At 43.5% G+C, this 16,757-nt stretch overlaps 1 long non-coding RNA gene across 1 annotated transcript in view; it reads left to right on the top strand.

Moving 5' to 3' along the window:
• Positions 1–2,562: 2,562 nt before the first annotated feature.
• Positions 2,563–16,757, top strand: part of LOC141278994 (uncharacterized) — a 56,468-nt gene continuing 42,273 nt past the window's right edge. Inside the window, exon 1 of the long non-coding RNA XR_012332606.1 lies at positions 2,563–2,701. This is a non-coding gene — a long non-coding RNA (uncharacterized lncRNA). The remainder of the gene's footprint in view (positions 2,702–16,757) is intronic.

The raw sequence follows: 16,757 nt of genomic DNA, 5'->3' as shown, positions 1-16,757 counted from the left end.
AGCCGAGGTCCGAAGAAGGGGGCAGGAATCAAGTGAAGGTCATGCACCGTCAGGTGGAGGGTGGAGTTAGGAGCGTGGCCTCAGAGGGTCTGGTCCAGCTCTCTCCTCAGCAGTTGCTCAGACTATCAGCCATCCCTGTCCTGGGGCTACCGGCCAGTCCTGAACTTGGGACTTCATCTCAGCTTTCCCTACAGAGAGTCAGCTGTTCTTTCGGACCAGTTGGTGCCAGGCTGATATTGCATTCCTCTCCTTGGCCCCCGAGCCAGGGACACGCTTTCCTGCAGCCCGATGCCATCCCCCATGGCGTGATTTCTGTATGGTGGCCCAGGGAACAGCTGGTTGGAGGGTGGCAGGCTGAGGCTCTGAGTCAGGCCTGGCTAGCTCTATGAAGATCACCTGCCCACCAGGAGGGTTTGGGTTTTACTGCCTTCTGGCCATGTGTCACAGCAAGACATGCTAAACTCTCCCTGTGACTTGAGGACATGGCTTGGGCTGTCTGGGGCAGGTGGGGCAAGGTCACTGAAAGCAATCCAGGCAGCACCCCTTTCCTGGGGGTGTTGTCAGGCAATGCAGCAAGGAGGCACTGGTCCTGGCGCCTGCCCTCATGCAAGGGAAACCGTCTTGACCTCAGAACCCCCATTCCAGACCCATGTCCAGCATTGCTGAACCGGTCTAGGAAACCAGCAGACCAGCTCGGCAAAAGGTAGAGCGGAGAGAGGTTCCTTTCCCTAAAGAAAGAGTCCAGAGCATCAGAAAGTAGCACCCTGGCCCATGGCCCAGATCCCCCAGCTTCTGTAGGCCAAAGGACCTCAAAGATCTTCTAGCCCAAGTCCTTCATGGAACAGGAAAGAAAACAGAGGCCCAGAGAGGGGAAGGAGTTTTCCCTGGGTCACACAGCAACTTACAGCCAGGGCTAAAATCCAGCCCTGCTGTTCAGTCCAGTTCTCAGCCCACAAATGCTTTCAGAGCGTGGAGGTGACAGATGTCACTCTGGCCCCCAAAGGGTCATGAGGGAAACATTGCTAAGAGCCACCAGGTGCCCTCACGGGGTGAGTACTAAGGTAGTTGCCCTGTACAGAGCTGGGATTGCACAAAGCATATATATGCATTGCCTTTTTTAATATGTTCAGCAATCCTATAAGGTAAGTGTAATTATTACCATCATTTACTTGAAAATTAACCAGGAGGCCTTCACTGGACCCCCTCTAGTCATCCCTTGTCCTTGTTATCCCCTCACTGTCACATCCAGTCAATGGACCAGTAAAACCAGACATCTCTAGAGCACCCCGGGAACAGAAAGAAAGGGAGCTATAAACAGAATTCCAGTTGCCCGAGGTCTCAAGGACCACAATACGGACTCTGCTAAACATCATTCCGAACCCTGCTCCGACCACTGAAGCAGAACAGCCTGGGAGCATCCAGCGCTCCCCCCCCCGGGGGGGCTCACCCTACAACCAGCACAGGACCTGGTGGGCTCACCTGAACCAGAGTCTCCCTGCAAACATGTGCTGGGAAGAAGCTTGGCCCACAGTAACCCCAGCCCCTCTATTTTTGTTCCATCACACACACCAGGGCTCTCTTTGCCTCTCCTCCCCACACCCCCGCTCTCTGCCTGACAGCCAGCTGCCTGTCCATTTGAGGAAGCTGCAGTTAGAGCCTCTGCAGTCTCCCTGCCAGCCCAGTGATGCCCTGTTATGGGTGTGCTCTCCCTGTGACTCAGACCCAGCCAATAGACAAACTGGAGGGAGGGAGGTGGCCCGGAGAGGGAGGTCTCTAGAAAAGCAGTGGAGGAACTTGAAGGCACTGGTGCTGTACAGCCTGAGGAAAAAAAACTCAGGGAAACACATGCACATCCCTGGAAGGGTGTTAGGAGCAGAGAGAGCAGATTCACTCTGAAGGGCTCCAGAGGCCAGAGTGGGAGGGTGGACACACTGGACCTATTTTAGCTCAAAACATGAAAAAGCTTCTTGACTATCCTAAGACTGCCCAGGGTACATTAGGTCAAATGGCAAGCACATCAAACCTGGAGTCAGGGAAGCCCAGACTGGAGCCTCAGCTCCCCGCTGTGCCTCAGCAAGCAAGATACTCAGCATTCACTATCTCTAAAATAATCTCATGAGGTGTATCTCAGAGACGCTCAGAACTCCTCGTAACACATCCAAAGGCAAACTTCAAATTCCCCAAGAGAAAAGAGGCTCGGCCTCCACACACACAGGCTGTGATCCCATCCAGGGCAGCCACAAAGAGCCAAGCCCACCAGGGCAGTGGGCAGAGAAAGGAGTCCTGGTCAGAAGCCAGACTAACCTGGGCTCAAGTCCTAGCTCTGCCTCTTGCCATCTCGACCTCTAGCAAGACGCTCAGCCTGAGCCTCTGAGTCTCAGTTTCCTTACCCGTAGAGTGGAGCTGTAAACCCCGCCCTACCTCCCTTATAGGGTTGGGGTGCGGATCAAACGAGGGAGAAGAACAAGCACCTTGGAGGCTATACGTTACTGATACCAAAAGCAATGGTGTGTTGAGAATTTCTGACTACAGTTATTTTTATCCCAGGAAGAACATGGATGACGCAACAATTGCATTCAATGACAAATGTCTGTTCAACAAACATTCACTGGGCACCTACTGTGCCAGATTCTGAAGATGCAAACATAAAGAAGACAAAACTCTGTGACCTCCAAGACAAACTAAATGGGACGAGAAACATGTAAGTTACTCAGGATAGCAGAATGTGGGACACAGAGGTGTATCCAAGTTATGGTGAGAGCACAGAGGAGAGTGACCCTGCCCAGGATAGAGGGAGGCAGGGGTGAGGGCACCCGAGGAGGGAGTGTCTGGATAGAGGCTTAAGCATGAGGAGGAACATTTACACACCCAGTAACAGACCATCAAGGTGTATGAGGCAAAAACTGACAAAGAATTGAAGGGAGAAATAGACAATTCTACAATAAAAGTTGGAGACTTCAATGCCCCACTCTCGATAGAATGGATAGAATAACCAGACAGAAGACAAGTAAGGAACTAGAGGACTGGGACAACTGAATAAACCAACTAGATCTAACAGACATAACTCAGAACGCTCTGCCCAACAACAGCAGCATATACATTCTTCTTGAGTACACGTGGGATATTGTCCAGGACAGACCATATGTTAGGCCACAAATTATGTCTCAATAGCCAAAAGATGGAATCAACCCAGTGTCCATCAACAGATGAATGGATAAACAAAATGTGATGTATACATACAATGGAATACTATTCAGCCTTAAAAAAGAAGGAAATTCTGACACATGCAATAGCATGGATGAATCTTGAAGACATTATGCTAGGTGCAATGTCAGTCACAAAGGACAAACACTGTATGATTCCACCCCTATGAGTTACCTAAAGTAGTCAAATTCATAGAGACAGAAAGTACAACAGTGGTTGCCAGGGGCTGGGGGAAGGAATGGGGAATTATTAAGTGATGCAGAGTTTCAGTTCTGGAGACAGATGGTGGTGATGGTTGCACAACCACGTGAATGTTCTTAATGCCACTGAACCGTCACTGAAAAAAAAAAAAGGTTAAAATATTAAACTTTATGTTATGTATATTTTACCCAACTTTTAAAGATAAATAATTGTAAAAAATAAAAGAATGAGGAGGGAGTGTTCTAAGCAGTCCGGGTTGGAGAGAGAAGTCTAGACAGAAGAAACATCTTGTACTAAAGCACAGACGTACGAAAGCAACTGGTGTTCTCTGGAAATAGCGAAAGGCCCCGGACATGTGAGACACACAGAGGTAGCCTCAGTGGGCTGGAGAGGTTCCTGAATGTCCTGGAACATTTGCATGCCACTGACATGGGCTCCAGGGAAGATAGGGTCACAGCGTGGCTGAGAGCAGTCAGCCTGGGAGGAGGCTGGGAAGGGCAGACAGGACCGCCTCTAGAGAGACATTAAAAGAGAAACTGCTTTCCAGACAGCCTCAGCTCCCCAGACCTGTGGTCACCCTCTGTGGTCACCAGCCCAGTGCTGCGGCCAGAGTGACTCAAGACCTTTGCCTCCTGGGGCCACCAGCTGAAGACAGGAGGGATTCCCCTGAAAAATGCAACGGAGGGGGGCACTGGTGGGGGGCCCTGTGTGGGAAGCTTCTCTCTGCCATGTCATTCTCCCTGCACTGTGCAGTCTGTTTGGGTGGCAGCCTAGTGATGATGGGGAGCTTATCTCCCTGCAGGCTCGCCCTGTGGTTTTCACCAGCTCACAGAGAGGCAAGTTCCATAGCTCGAATGTGCATTTGGGCATGAGGAGTGGGAGGGGGCCTCTGTGAAGTCTGAATCAAGTGAATTTGGGAAAGCCCAAATCTGCAACTTATGAACAGTGACCTTGAGCAGCCCTGTGTCTATATGGGTCTCAGCTTGTCCATCTATAAAATAAAGGAGTTAGACCTATAAGTCCATTGTTATGCCTCTAACATTAAGAAGGACAGGACATTACTGGACATGTTTTAGTAATTCAACAATCAAGTATGTGTGTGCGCGCGCGCACACACACACACACACACACACACACACACACACACACACACACACGGATGGGGCAAAATGTTCTTTTCCCCTTGAGTCTCTCTCATCTACGTTAGTCTAGGTTTGACAACACTGAGTGAATTTCCTCTGTGATTGCCATCTCTCTCTCCCTCTCTCTAGTTCCCTTGGTTTCTTCCTCTTAAGTTGTCTTCCTTGTAATAGTAGGGGGAGCATGAGAGGGGGCTTGGCATACTGTGAATGGAAGGACAAGAATGGAGGCAAGTCCTTCCTCATCTAACCACAGGGTAAAAAAAACTATAAAATATGCAAATCTATGAGTAAAATCAGCTCTTAGCTAAAACTGGTGTGTTATTCTACTCAAAACACCACTTGGTCTTTCTAAAGGAAGCAAGCCAAAGTTATTCATATATATATATATACCCTCAAGGAAGAATTTGCTGGAAATTGGATTGTCAAAGGTCAATTTACCAAATGATCAAGTCACTTCATTACTGAAAATGTTCTTAGCATAACATTGCAGTTTCACCATCATGATAGCAAAAATTGTTCATGCCCTAGTTTGGTGGGCTAGTCCCGAGATATTGCAGGCTCTGCCATTGTCACCTACTGTCTCCAGGGGTCTCCATTCCAACCAGCTGGAAGGGGAGAAGCATGTGGATTAGCCTGCGTGGGAGGTGAACATCAGTGGCACCTTCTGTGGCCTGCCTCTAAGCCGCATGTCCACCTACAAAGGGGACTGGGAATGTAGTTCCTAAGCAGGCAGCCTCTCCACAGTGCCCTTCCTGGGAGCCCTGCAAAAGAATGTAAGTGTTGCAAACACCAAGTTCTTCTCCATTGCTCAACATCCTGCATAGACACATGTGGGCCTTTTCTTATACATGACTGCCTCCTCTACTCTGTGCCTGCCCCTGCCCAGACATGGAGTATGTGAATGAATGGACTTTTCCTTAGACATGGCTGTCATGTGGCCTTGCGTTTGGCCCCAGGTTGGCATCTTCATCTCGTCGGCCTTGGACTCTGCCTCCACCTCACCTCTGCATCTGCACTGGCATCTCCCTCGGCCCTGCCATTTCACAAACGGTGTCCCCTTCAACACAATCTTTTGTTTTCTCTATTTTAAAAAACCTGCGCCCTGTCCACCTTGGAGAGTAAGGCCTGTGAAGCTCTAGGAAACACTGTCTGCGGGCAGAAAGCTTAGCTCTGAGAGACTAAGTGGCTACACAGAGAGGCCACATTTTGAGTTCTTTGTGGTAACAATGGCAGAGGGAGCCACTGAGCTTTGAAACTGGGATAGCTGTCCTGGCCCCTCTTTGCTCTCACCACAGAAACCTCCCTAAACACACTGTTTAAATGAGGGAACAAAAAAAGAATGTGGGACTTCTGCTTCCAGCCAAGATGGAGTAACAGGGACCAATTTACCCTCTTTTACGAAACAAGAAAGAAAGAGAGAAGAGGGCGAGAAAGAGATGGAGGGAGGGAGAGAGAGAAAGGGGGAGAGAGAGAGAGAGAGAGAGAGAGGGAGGGAGGGAGGGAGGGGGAGGGAGAGGGAGAGAGAGAGAGAGAGAAAAGAAAGAAAGAGAGAAAGGAAGGAAAGAAGAAAGAAAGGAAGGAAGGAAGGAAGACAGTACATAAAACAGTGATTTTCAAGACATAGAAGTCACAAAACAGAAGACAACCATGCCTGAGAGACCAGAAGCAAACTGTCCCAATGTACTGCCTATGACAGTTCTCTGGCTGTGGCACCTGAGGGGGAATTGAGGCAGAGCCTGCAGACTCCCTGAGTCGAGGAGATGGAGCTGAGAGTCCAGGGGACCAAAGCAACCAGAGTTCGTAATACAGAGCACCAGAGAGGAGAGAACGCACAGTGAGAGGACCTCAGAAATCTGCATAGAACCCTCCGTGCATGCATCAACGACACATCATGTGAAGAAACTACCTGAAGTGGAGGAAAGAACCACCTGAAAGGACTGGAAGAAAAAAGGCCTGGTGCTCACACAGGACTGGGAACAGTGCCTACAGCCACCAGTCAGACTAAAAAAGCTCATAATTCACGGCACATGGGGTGAAGTGCTCAGGAGGGTCTTGCCTCAGCAGTGAGGAGTGACTAGTCACAAACTGTGCTGCTCTAGACCCACCTAGCGAATTGTAAAAGTTAGACCTGAGAGAATCACAATGTTTCCAATACTTAACTATATCCAAGGTCAAAACTGGAGATATATAGGGATACAACATATCCAACTCCAACAAGGTAAAATTCACAATGTCTGATATCCAATCAGAGATTACCAGACATGCAAAAAATCAGGGAAATGTGACCCATAGTGAGGCCAACCAATGAAAACCAACTCAGAAGTAACACAGATGTTAGAATCAGCAGAGAAGGACCTTAGCAGGTATTAGAACTGTACTCCCAACATTCAAAAAGTTAAGTAGACATGGAGAATATTCAAAAGACCCAAATAAGACTTCTAGAGATGAAAACTATGTCTGAGATTTTAAAATACAGTATTTTAAAATTGGATTAACAGTGGATTAGACAGTGCAGAAAAAAAGGTTAGTGAACTTGAGAAAATAGAACTTTTTTTTTTTTTTTTTTTTTTTTTTTTTTTGCGGTACGCGGGCCTCTCACTGTTGTGGCCTCTCCCGTTGCGGAGCACAGGCTCCGGACGTGCAGGCCGAGCGGCCATGGCTCACGGGCCTAGCTGCTCTGCGGCATGTGGGATCTTCCCAGACCGGGGCATGAACCCGCGTCCCCTGCATCGGCAGGCGGACTTTCAACCACTGCGCCACGAGGGAAGCCCGAATAGAACTTTTAAAAATAAGAAGAGCATCAGTGAACTGTGGGGCAACTTCAAGTGAAGATGGACCAGCTTGCCTTGAGCTTTCACTCTTCCAACCCTCCCCTTTCAGAACCTCAAAGCCGGAGGATTACAACCAAGGGTGGTTTTGTCTTCCCACTGGTGCTTCGACTGAAAGGGTTTTTAAGGGGTATGAGTGTGTGTGTGTGTGTGTGTGCACGTGTGTGTGTTACATTTTTTAAATGTTTCATTTAAAGTGAAATACACCTATAGATAATTACACATATCATGAGTGTCCAGCTCACTTATCAAAAATATTTATAAAAACTTTTTATTTTGGAATAATGTTAGATTTGCAGAAAAGTTTCCTGTACTCCCTTCACCCAGTTTCTACTCATGTTAATGTCTTGCATAACTGCAGTACAATTAACATGGGTACATCACTATTAACAAAACTACATTCAGATTTTGCCAGGCTTTTTCCATTATTGTCCTTATTCTTTTCCAAGATCCAATCCAAGATACTATGTTGCATCTTGTCCTGAAAGGTTTAAAGTTGAAACCCTGAACCAAAGGGTTGCCTTATGAGGAGTTAGCAATCAGGAGTGATCAATAGTGGACCTGTGGTTACACTATCCACTACCCACACTTTATATTCACAGGGACAGATAGAGACTAGAACTCTTTGTTGGAAATCCCCCAATAGACATTACCAGAGTAGCATGAGTTCACTGGGGAAAAAAAATAGACATCTGAAAAAAAGACTACAAAACAAAATTACAATAAAAATGGCAAATAGAACACTGTGGACTATATGAAACAGAAGAATAGACCAAAAATTTAAAATAAACATAATAAATATTTGGATAATGAGACAAGGACAACAAATTATTTTAAAACCAAGTGGAAATATTCACATTAGATCAGACAGATGCAGATAAATGATAGGACAGATTTAGCTGAAGAATATATTAGTGAACTGAAAGATTAAAATGAGGAATTCTTCCAGATGTCAACAGAAAAAAAAATTTTTTTTAAAGAAACACAAAAGAAAAAAATTCTAAGAAATAAAGAGATTAGATGTAAAATTTTCAACATCCAAATAGGAGTTCTAACGAGCGAGGAAAACAAAAACAGAAAGGTGAAAATATTTGAACAAATAAATGGACATTAATTTTCTAGAATCAAGGAAAGATGAAGGATGTCACATTGAAAGTAGACAGAGAATGAAAACCCATACTTAGATTGTAGTAATATTCTTTTTAATTGTCCCAAAGACAAAGGTAAAATTTGAAAAGACTTCCAAGGGTAGAGAATACCTACCTAGACAAAGCAGAGAAATACCTAGAGAAAGAGTAGACTATCTACAGAGAAGCATTAGTCTTTGCAGAAGAAGTGTTGGATACAAGATGAAAGTAATTTTTTTTAATTGAAAGAAAATAATCTGGAAGGTAGAACTTTATATCCAAAAATTGGCATTAACATATGAAGGGTAGTAAAAAACATTCTCAGGCATACAAGGTACCAAAAGGGTTACCACACATTGAAAATAATTTTGGAAAAAGTACTCAAAATTTTAGACACATAAATCTAGGAAGGTAATAAAAAAAATCTAGCATGATTGAAAAAGGAAACAAAATCATTTTCATATAATGATGGCATAGGAAGGGGGTGGGGAAGAAACTGAAGGATATGAGAGCAGACTAGAGTATTTGTCTTTTTAGGGGAAAGACATAAATACTGACAAGTTTAACAGATTAATAGGGGAAAGTTTTTAAATATATATTAGTCTTAAGTTTAAAGCAATCATCAGATGCACAAAATAAAGTATAACTTTTATTTTTTTTTATTTTTTATTTTTTTACCCTTCCCCCTCCCCATAGCCTCAAGTCCATTCTCTAGTAAGTCTGTGTCTTTATTCCTGTTTCACCCCTAGGTTTTTCATGACATTTTTTTTCCTTAAATTCCATATATATGTGTTAGCATACGGTATTTGTCTCTCTCTTTCTGACTTACTTCACTCTGTATGACAGACTCTAGATCTATCCACCTCATTACAAATAGCTCAATTTCGTTTCTTTTTATGGCTGAATAATATTCCATTGTATATATGTGCCACATCTTCTTTATCCATTCATCCGATGATGGACACTTAAGTTGTTTCCATCTCTGGGCTATTGTAAATAGAGCTGCAATGAACATTTTGGTACATGACTCTTTTTGAATTATGGTTTTCTCAGGGTATATGCCCAGTAGTGGGATTGCTGGGTCATATGGTAGTTCTATTTGTAGTTTTTTAAGGAACCTCCATACTGTTCTCCACAGTGGCTGTATCAATTTACATTCCCACCAACAGTGTAAGAGGGTTCCCTTTTCTCCACACCCTCTCCAGCATTTATTGTTTCTAGATTTTTTGATGATGGCCATTCTGACTGGTGTGAGATGATATCTCATTGTAGTTTTGATTTGCATTTCTCTAATGATTAGTGATGTTGAGCATTCTTTCATGTGTTTGTTGGCACTCTGTATATCTTCTTTGGAGAAATGTCTATTTAGGTCTTCTGCCCATTTTTGGATTGGGTTGTTTGTTTTTTTGTTATTAAGCTGCATGAGCTGCTTGTAAATTTTGGAGATTAATCCTTTGTCAGTTGCTTCACTTGCAAATATTTTCTCCCATTCTGAGGGTTGTCTTTTGGTCTTGTTTATGGTTTCCTTTGCTGCGCAAAAGCTTTTAAGTTTCATTAGTTCCCATTTGTTTACTTTTGTTTTTATTTCCATTTCTCTAGGAGGTGGCTCAAAAAGGACCTTGCTGTGATTTATGTCAGAGTGTCCTGCCTATGTTTTCCTCTAAGAGTTTGATAGTTTCTGGCCTTACATTTAGGTCTTTAATCCATTTTGAGCTTATTTTTGTGTATGGTGTTAGGGACTGATCTAATCTCATACTTTTACATGTAGGTGTCCAGTTTTCCCAGCACCACTTATTGAAGAGGCTGTCCTTTCTCCACTGTACATTCCTGCCTCCTTTGTCAAAGATAAGGTGACCATATGTGCGTGGGTTTATCTCTGGGCTTTCTATCCTGTTCCATTGATCTATATTTCTGTTTTTGTGCCAGTACCATACTGTCTTGATTACTGTAGCTTTGTAGTATAGTCTGAAGTCAGGAAGCCTGATTCCTCCAGCTCCGTTTTTCGTTCTCAAGATTGCTTAGGCTATTCAGGGTCTTTTGTGTTTCCATACAAGTTGTGAATTTTTTTGTTCTAGTTCTGTGAAAAATGCCAGTGGTAGTTTGATAGGGATTGCATTGAATCTGTAGATTGCTTTGGGTAGTAGAGTCATTTTCACAATGTTGATTCTTCCAATCCAAGGACATGGTATATCTCTCCATCTATTTGTATCATCTTTAATTTCTTTCATCAGTGTCTTATCATTTTCTGCATACAGGTCTTTTGTCTCCTTAGGTAGGTTTATTCCTAGGAATTTTATTCTTTTTGTTGCAATGGTAAATGGGAGTGTTTTCTTGATTTCACTTTCAGATTTTTCATCCTTAGTGTATAGGAATGCCAGAGATTTCTGTGCATTAATTTTGTATCCTGCTACTTTACCCAATTCATTGATTAGCTCTAGTAGTTTTCTAGTAGCATCTTTAGGATTCTCTATTTATAGTATCATGTCATCTGCAAAGAGTGACAGCTTTACTTCTTCTTTTCCAATTTGGATTCCTTTTATTTCCTTTCCTTCTCTGATTGCTGTGGCTAAAACTTCCAAAACTATGTTGAATAAGAGTGGTGAGAGTGGGCAACCTTGTCTTGTTCCTGATCTTAGTGGAAATGCTTTCAGTTTTTTCACCATTGAGGACGATGTTGGCTGCGGGTTTGTCATATATGGCCTTCATTATGTTGAGGAAAGTTCCCTCTATGCCTACTTTCTGCAGGGTTTTTATCATAAATGGGTGTTGAATTTTTTCAAAAGCTTTCTCTGCATCTGTTGAGATAATCATATGGTTTTTCTCCTTCAGTTTGTTAGTATGGTGTATCACGTTGATTGATTTGCGTATATTGAAGAATCCTTGCATTCCTGGAATAAACCCCACTTGATCATGGTGTATGATCCGTTTAATGTGCTGTTGGATTCTGTTTGCTAGTATTTTGTTGAGGATTTTTGCATCTATGTTCATCAGTGATATTGGCCTGTAGTTTTCTTTCTTTGTGACATCCTTGTCTGGTTTTGGTATCAGGGTGATGGTGGCCTCATAGAATGAGTTGGGGAGTGTTCCTCCCTCTGCTATATTTTGGAAGAGTTTGAGAAGGATAGGTGATAGCTCTTCTCTAAATGTTTGATAGAATTCGCCTGTGAAGCCATCTGGTCCTGGGCTTTTGTTTGTTGGAAGATTTTTAATCACAGTTTCAATTTCAGTGCTTGTGATTGGTCTGTTCACATTTTCTAGTTCTTCCTGATTCAGTCTTGGCAGGTTGTGCCTTTCTAAGAATTTGTCCATTTCTTCCAGGTTGTCCATTTTATTGGCATAGAGTTGCTTGTAGTAATCTCTCATGATCTTTTGTATTTCTGCAGTGTCAGTTGTTACTTCTCCTTTTTCATTTCTTATTCTATTGATTTGAGTCTTCTCCCTTTTTTTCTTGATGAGTCTGGCTAATGGTTTATCAATTTTGTTTATCCTTTCAAAGAACCAGCTTTTAGTTTTATTGATCTTTGCTATCATTTCCTTCATTTCTTTTTCATTTATTTCTGATCTGATTTTTATGATTTCTTTCCTTCTGCTAACTTTGGGGTTTTTTTGTTCTTCTTTCTCTAATTGCTTTAGGTGCAAGGTTAGGTTGTTTATTCGAGATGTTTCCTGTTTCTTAAGGTAGGATTGTATTGCTATAAACGTCCCTCTTAGAACTGCTTTTGCTGCATCCCATAGATTCTGAGTCGTCGTGTCTCCATTGTCATTTGTTTCTAGGTATTTTTTGATTTCCTCTTTGATTTCTTCAGTGATCACTTCGTTATTAAGTAGTGTATTGTTTAGCCTCCACGTGTTTGTATTTTTTACAGATCTTTTCCTGTAATTGATATCTAGTCTCATAGCGTTGTGGTCGGAAAAGATACTTGATACAATTTCAATTTTCTTAAATTTACCAAGGCTTGATTTGTGACCCAAGATATGATCTATCCTGGAGAATGTTCCATGAGAACTTGAGAAAAATGTGTATTCTGTTGCTTTTGGATGGAATGTCCTATAAATATCAATTAACTCCATCTCGTTTAATGTATCATTTAAAGCTTGTGTTTCCTTATTTACTTTCATTTTGTATGATCTGTCCATTGGTGAAAGTGGGGTGTTAAAGTCCCCTACTATGAATGTGTTACTGTCAATTTCCCCTTTTATGGCTGTCAGTGTTTGCCTTATGTATTGAGGTGCTCCTATGTTGGGTGCATAAATATTTACAATTGTTATATCTTCTTCTTGGATCGATCCCTTGATCATTATGTAGTGTCCTTCTTTGTCTCTTCTAATAGTCTTTGTTTTAAAGTCTATTTTGTCTGATATGAGAATTGCTACTCCAGCTTTCTTTTGGTTTCCATTTGCATGAAATACCTTTTCCATCCCCTTACTTTCAGTCTGTATGTGTCTCTAGGTCTGAAGTGGGTCTCTTGTAGACAGCAAATATATGCGTCTTGTTTTTATATCCATTCAGCCAATCTGTGTCTTTTGGTGGGAGCATTTAGTCCATTTACATTTAAGGTAATTATCGATATGTGTGTTCCCATTCCCATTTTCTTAATTGTTTTGGGATCGTTATTGTAGGTCTTTTCCTTCTTTTGTGTTTCTTGCCTAGAGAAGATCCTTTAGCAGTTGTTGTAGAGCTGGTTTGGTGGTGCTGAACTCTCTCAGATTTTGCTTGTCTGTAAAGGTTTTAATTTCTCCATCAAATCTGAATGAGATCCTTGCTGGGTAGAGTAATCTTGGTTGTAGGTTTTTCTCCTTCAACACTTTCAATATGTCCTGCCACTCCCTTCTGACTTGCAGAGTTTCTGCTGGAAGATCAGCTGTTCACCTTATGGGGATTCCCTTGTGTGTTATTTGTTGTTTGTCCCTTGCTGCTTTTAATATTTTTTCTTTGTATTTAATTTTTGACAGTTTGATTAATATGTGTCTTGGCGTATTTCTCCTTGGATTTATCCTGTATGGGACTCTCTGTGCTTCCTGGACTTGATTAACTATTTCCTTTCCCATATTAGGGAAGTTTTCAACTATAATCTCTTCAAATATTTTCTCAGTCCCTTTCTTTTTCTCTTCTTCTTCTGGAACCCCTATAATTCGAATGTTGGTGCGTTTAATGTTGTCCCAGAGGTCTCTGAGACTGTCCTCAGTTCTTTTCATTCTTTTTTCTTTATTCTGCTCTGCAGTAGTTATTTCCACTATTTTATCTTCCAGGTCACTTATCCGTTCTTCTGCCTCAGTTATTCTGCTATTGATCCCATCTAGAGTATTTTTAATTTCATTTATTGTGTTGTTCATCATTGTTTGTTTCATCTTTAGTTCTTCTAGGTCCTTGTTAACTGATTCTTGCATTTTGTCTATTCTATTTCCAAGATTTTGGATCATCTTTACTATCATTATTCTGAATTCTTTTTCAGGTAGACTGCCTATTTCCTCTTCATTTGTTAGGTCTGGTGGGTTTTTATCTTGCTCCTTCATCTGCTGCGTGTTTTTCTGTCTTTTCATTTTGCTTATCTTACTGTGTTTGGGGTCTCTTTTTTGCAGGCTGAAGGTTCGTAGTTCCTGTTGTTTTTTTGTGTCTGTGGCTAAGGTTGGTTCAGTGGGTTGTGTAGGCTTCCTGGTAGAGGGTATTAGTGCCTGTGTTCTGGTGGATGAGGCTGGATCTTATCTTTCTGGTGGCTAGGTCCACGTCTGGTGGTGTGTTTTGGGGTGTCTTTAGACTTATTATGATTTTGGGCAGCCTCTCTGCTAATGGGTGGGGTTGTGTTCCTGTCTTGCTAGTTGTTTGGCATAGGATGTCCAGCACTGTAGCTTGCTGGTCGTTGAGTGAAGCTGGGTGCTGGCGTTGAGATGGAGATCTCTGGGAGATTTTCGCTGTTTGATATTATGTGCAGCTTGGAGGCCTCTTGTGGACCTGTGTCCTGAAGTTGGCTCTCCCACCTCAGAGGCACAGCACTGACTCCTGGCTGCAGCACCAAGAGCCTTTCATCCACAGGGCTCCTTAATTTGGGATGATTCGTTGTCTATTTATGTATTCCACAGATGCAGGGTACATCAAGTTGATTGTGGAGCTTTAATCCGCTGCTTCTGAGGCTGCTGGGAGAGATTTCCCTTTCTCTTCTTTGTTCTCACAGCTCCCAGGGGCTCAGCTTTGGATTTGGCCCCGCCTGTGCGTGTAGGTCGCCGGAGGGCGTCTGTTCTTTGCTCAGACAGGACGGGGTTAAAGGAGCCGCTGATTCGGAGGCTCTGGCTCACTCAGGCGGGGGGGGTAGGGAGGGTCACGGAGTGTGGGGCGGGCCTGCGGCGGCAGAGGCCGGCATGACATTGCTAGCCTGAGGCGCACCGTGCGTTCTCCCGGGGGAGTTGTCCCTGGATCCCGGGACCCTGCCAGTGGCGGGCTGCACAGGCTCCCCGGAAGGGGGTGTGGATAGTGACCTGTGTTCGCACACAGGCTTCTTGGTGGCGGCAGCAGCGGCCTTAGCGTCTCATGTCTGTCTCTGGGCTCCGCACTTTTAGCCGAGGCTCGCGCCCGTCTCTGGAGCTCTCTTAAGCAGCGTTCTTAATCCCCTCTCCTCGTGCACCAGGAAACAAAGAGGGAAGAAAAAGTCTCTTGCCTCTTCGGCAGGTCCAGACTTTTGCCCGGACTCCCTCCCGGCTAGCCGCGGTGCACTAACGCCCTGCAGGCTGTGTTCACGCCGCCAACCCCAGTCCTCTCCCTGTGCTCCGACAGAAGCCGGAGCCTCAGCTCCCAGCCCCGCCCGCCCCGGCTGGCGAGCAGACAAGCCTCTCAGGCTGGTGAGTGCCGGTCGCCCGATCCTCTGCGCTGGAATCTCTCCGCTTTGCCCTCCGCACCCCTGTTGCTGTGCTCTCCTCCGCGGCTCCCAAGCTCCCCCACTCCGCCACCCGCAGTCTCCGCCCCCCGCAGTCTCCGCCTCCGAAGCTCCCCCACTCTGCCACCCGAAGTCTCCGCCCGCGAAGGGGCTTCCTAGTGTGTGGACACTTTTCGTCCTTCACAGCTCTCTCCCGCTGGTGCAGGACCCGTCCTTATCCTTTTGTCTCTGTTTATTTTTTTCTTTTGCCCTAACCTGGCACGTGGGGGGTTCCTTGCCTTTTGGGAGGTCTGAGGTCTTCTGCCAGCGTTCAGTAGGCGCTCCGTAGGAGTTGTTCCACGCGTAGATGTGTTTCTGGTGTATCTGTCTAGAGTATAACTTTTAAACCAGCAGAAGAAAATTCAATACACCCAGTGATAAGTAAGAATAAAAAGAAATAAGACATATAAATGGAAAATATGAAAAAAGATGGCAACTAAGTTTAAATATATAAAATAAATATAAATGGGCTAACTGTCCCAATTAGAAGAGAAAAAGAGTCAGACTGGGCTTTAAAAAAATAAAATCCAACAATATGTTATCTACAAAAGACAATGGTACAAAAAGTTGAAAATAGAAGAATGAAACCCTCCACAGTAATAAATTTGAAAACCTACATGAAACTGTTAAATTGTAAAATATAGAAAATGCAATATTGATACAAAAAGAACTTGAATAGACCAAAGAATGTTACAGAAATGGAAACGGTAGCCAAAGACTTTCTACTTTTCTCCCAAATACACCAGGCATATTGTATATGTACTATCTTATTTGTCTATTGTCTGAGTCTCCATCTTTGAATGTAAGCCTCATGAGGGCATGGAATTGTTTGTTCATTGCTATATCCCCAGTGCTTTAGAATAATGTTGAGAATGTAGACATCCAGTAATTAGTCACTGAATGGAAGGATGGATGGATGAGTAAATGGTTGGATGAAGTGAGTTGAAAATTTAACTCTTAAACTCTTCATCTATACTGAGAATAGAAAAGCTCTGAGATTCAAGGAGATAGAGGATAGGTACTGGGGATTGATTAGGGGAGCACAGCCTAATCAGCCATAGACAATATATAAATGAATTGCATGGCTGTGTTCCAATCAAACTTTATTTACAAAAACAAAAAGCTGCTGCATTTGGCTCACAGGCCATAGTTTGTCTGCCCCAATGTAAAGTACCATATTTGCCATTACTAACTTGAGAAGAAATGGAAAACCCAATTGTTTTTATAACAAAATAAGAACTTGAATTAATAGATTTTCAATTTTCCCACAAAGAAATTATAGGTTACAGATGGCTCTCCAGGTGGATCCTCTAAACTTTCATATAACAGATAATTCCAATTATATATAAA

Source organism: Tursiops truncatus, chromosome 6 (assembly GCF_011762595.2).
Source record: "Tursiops truncatus isolate mTurTru1 chromosome 6, mTurTru1.mat.Y, whole genome shotgun sequence".
Taxonomy (NCBI): Eukaryota; Metazoa; Chordata; class Mammalia; order Artiodactyla; family Delphinidae; genus Tursiops; species Tursiops truncatus.
Note: the sequence above shows the minus strand (reverse complement) of the source record. Positions and strands in the feature narration are given on the sequence as shown.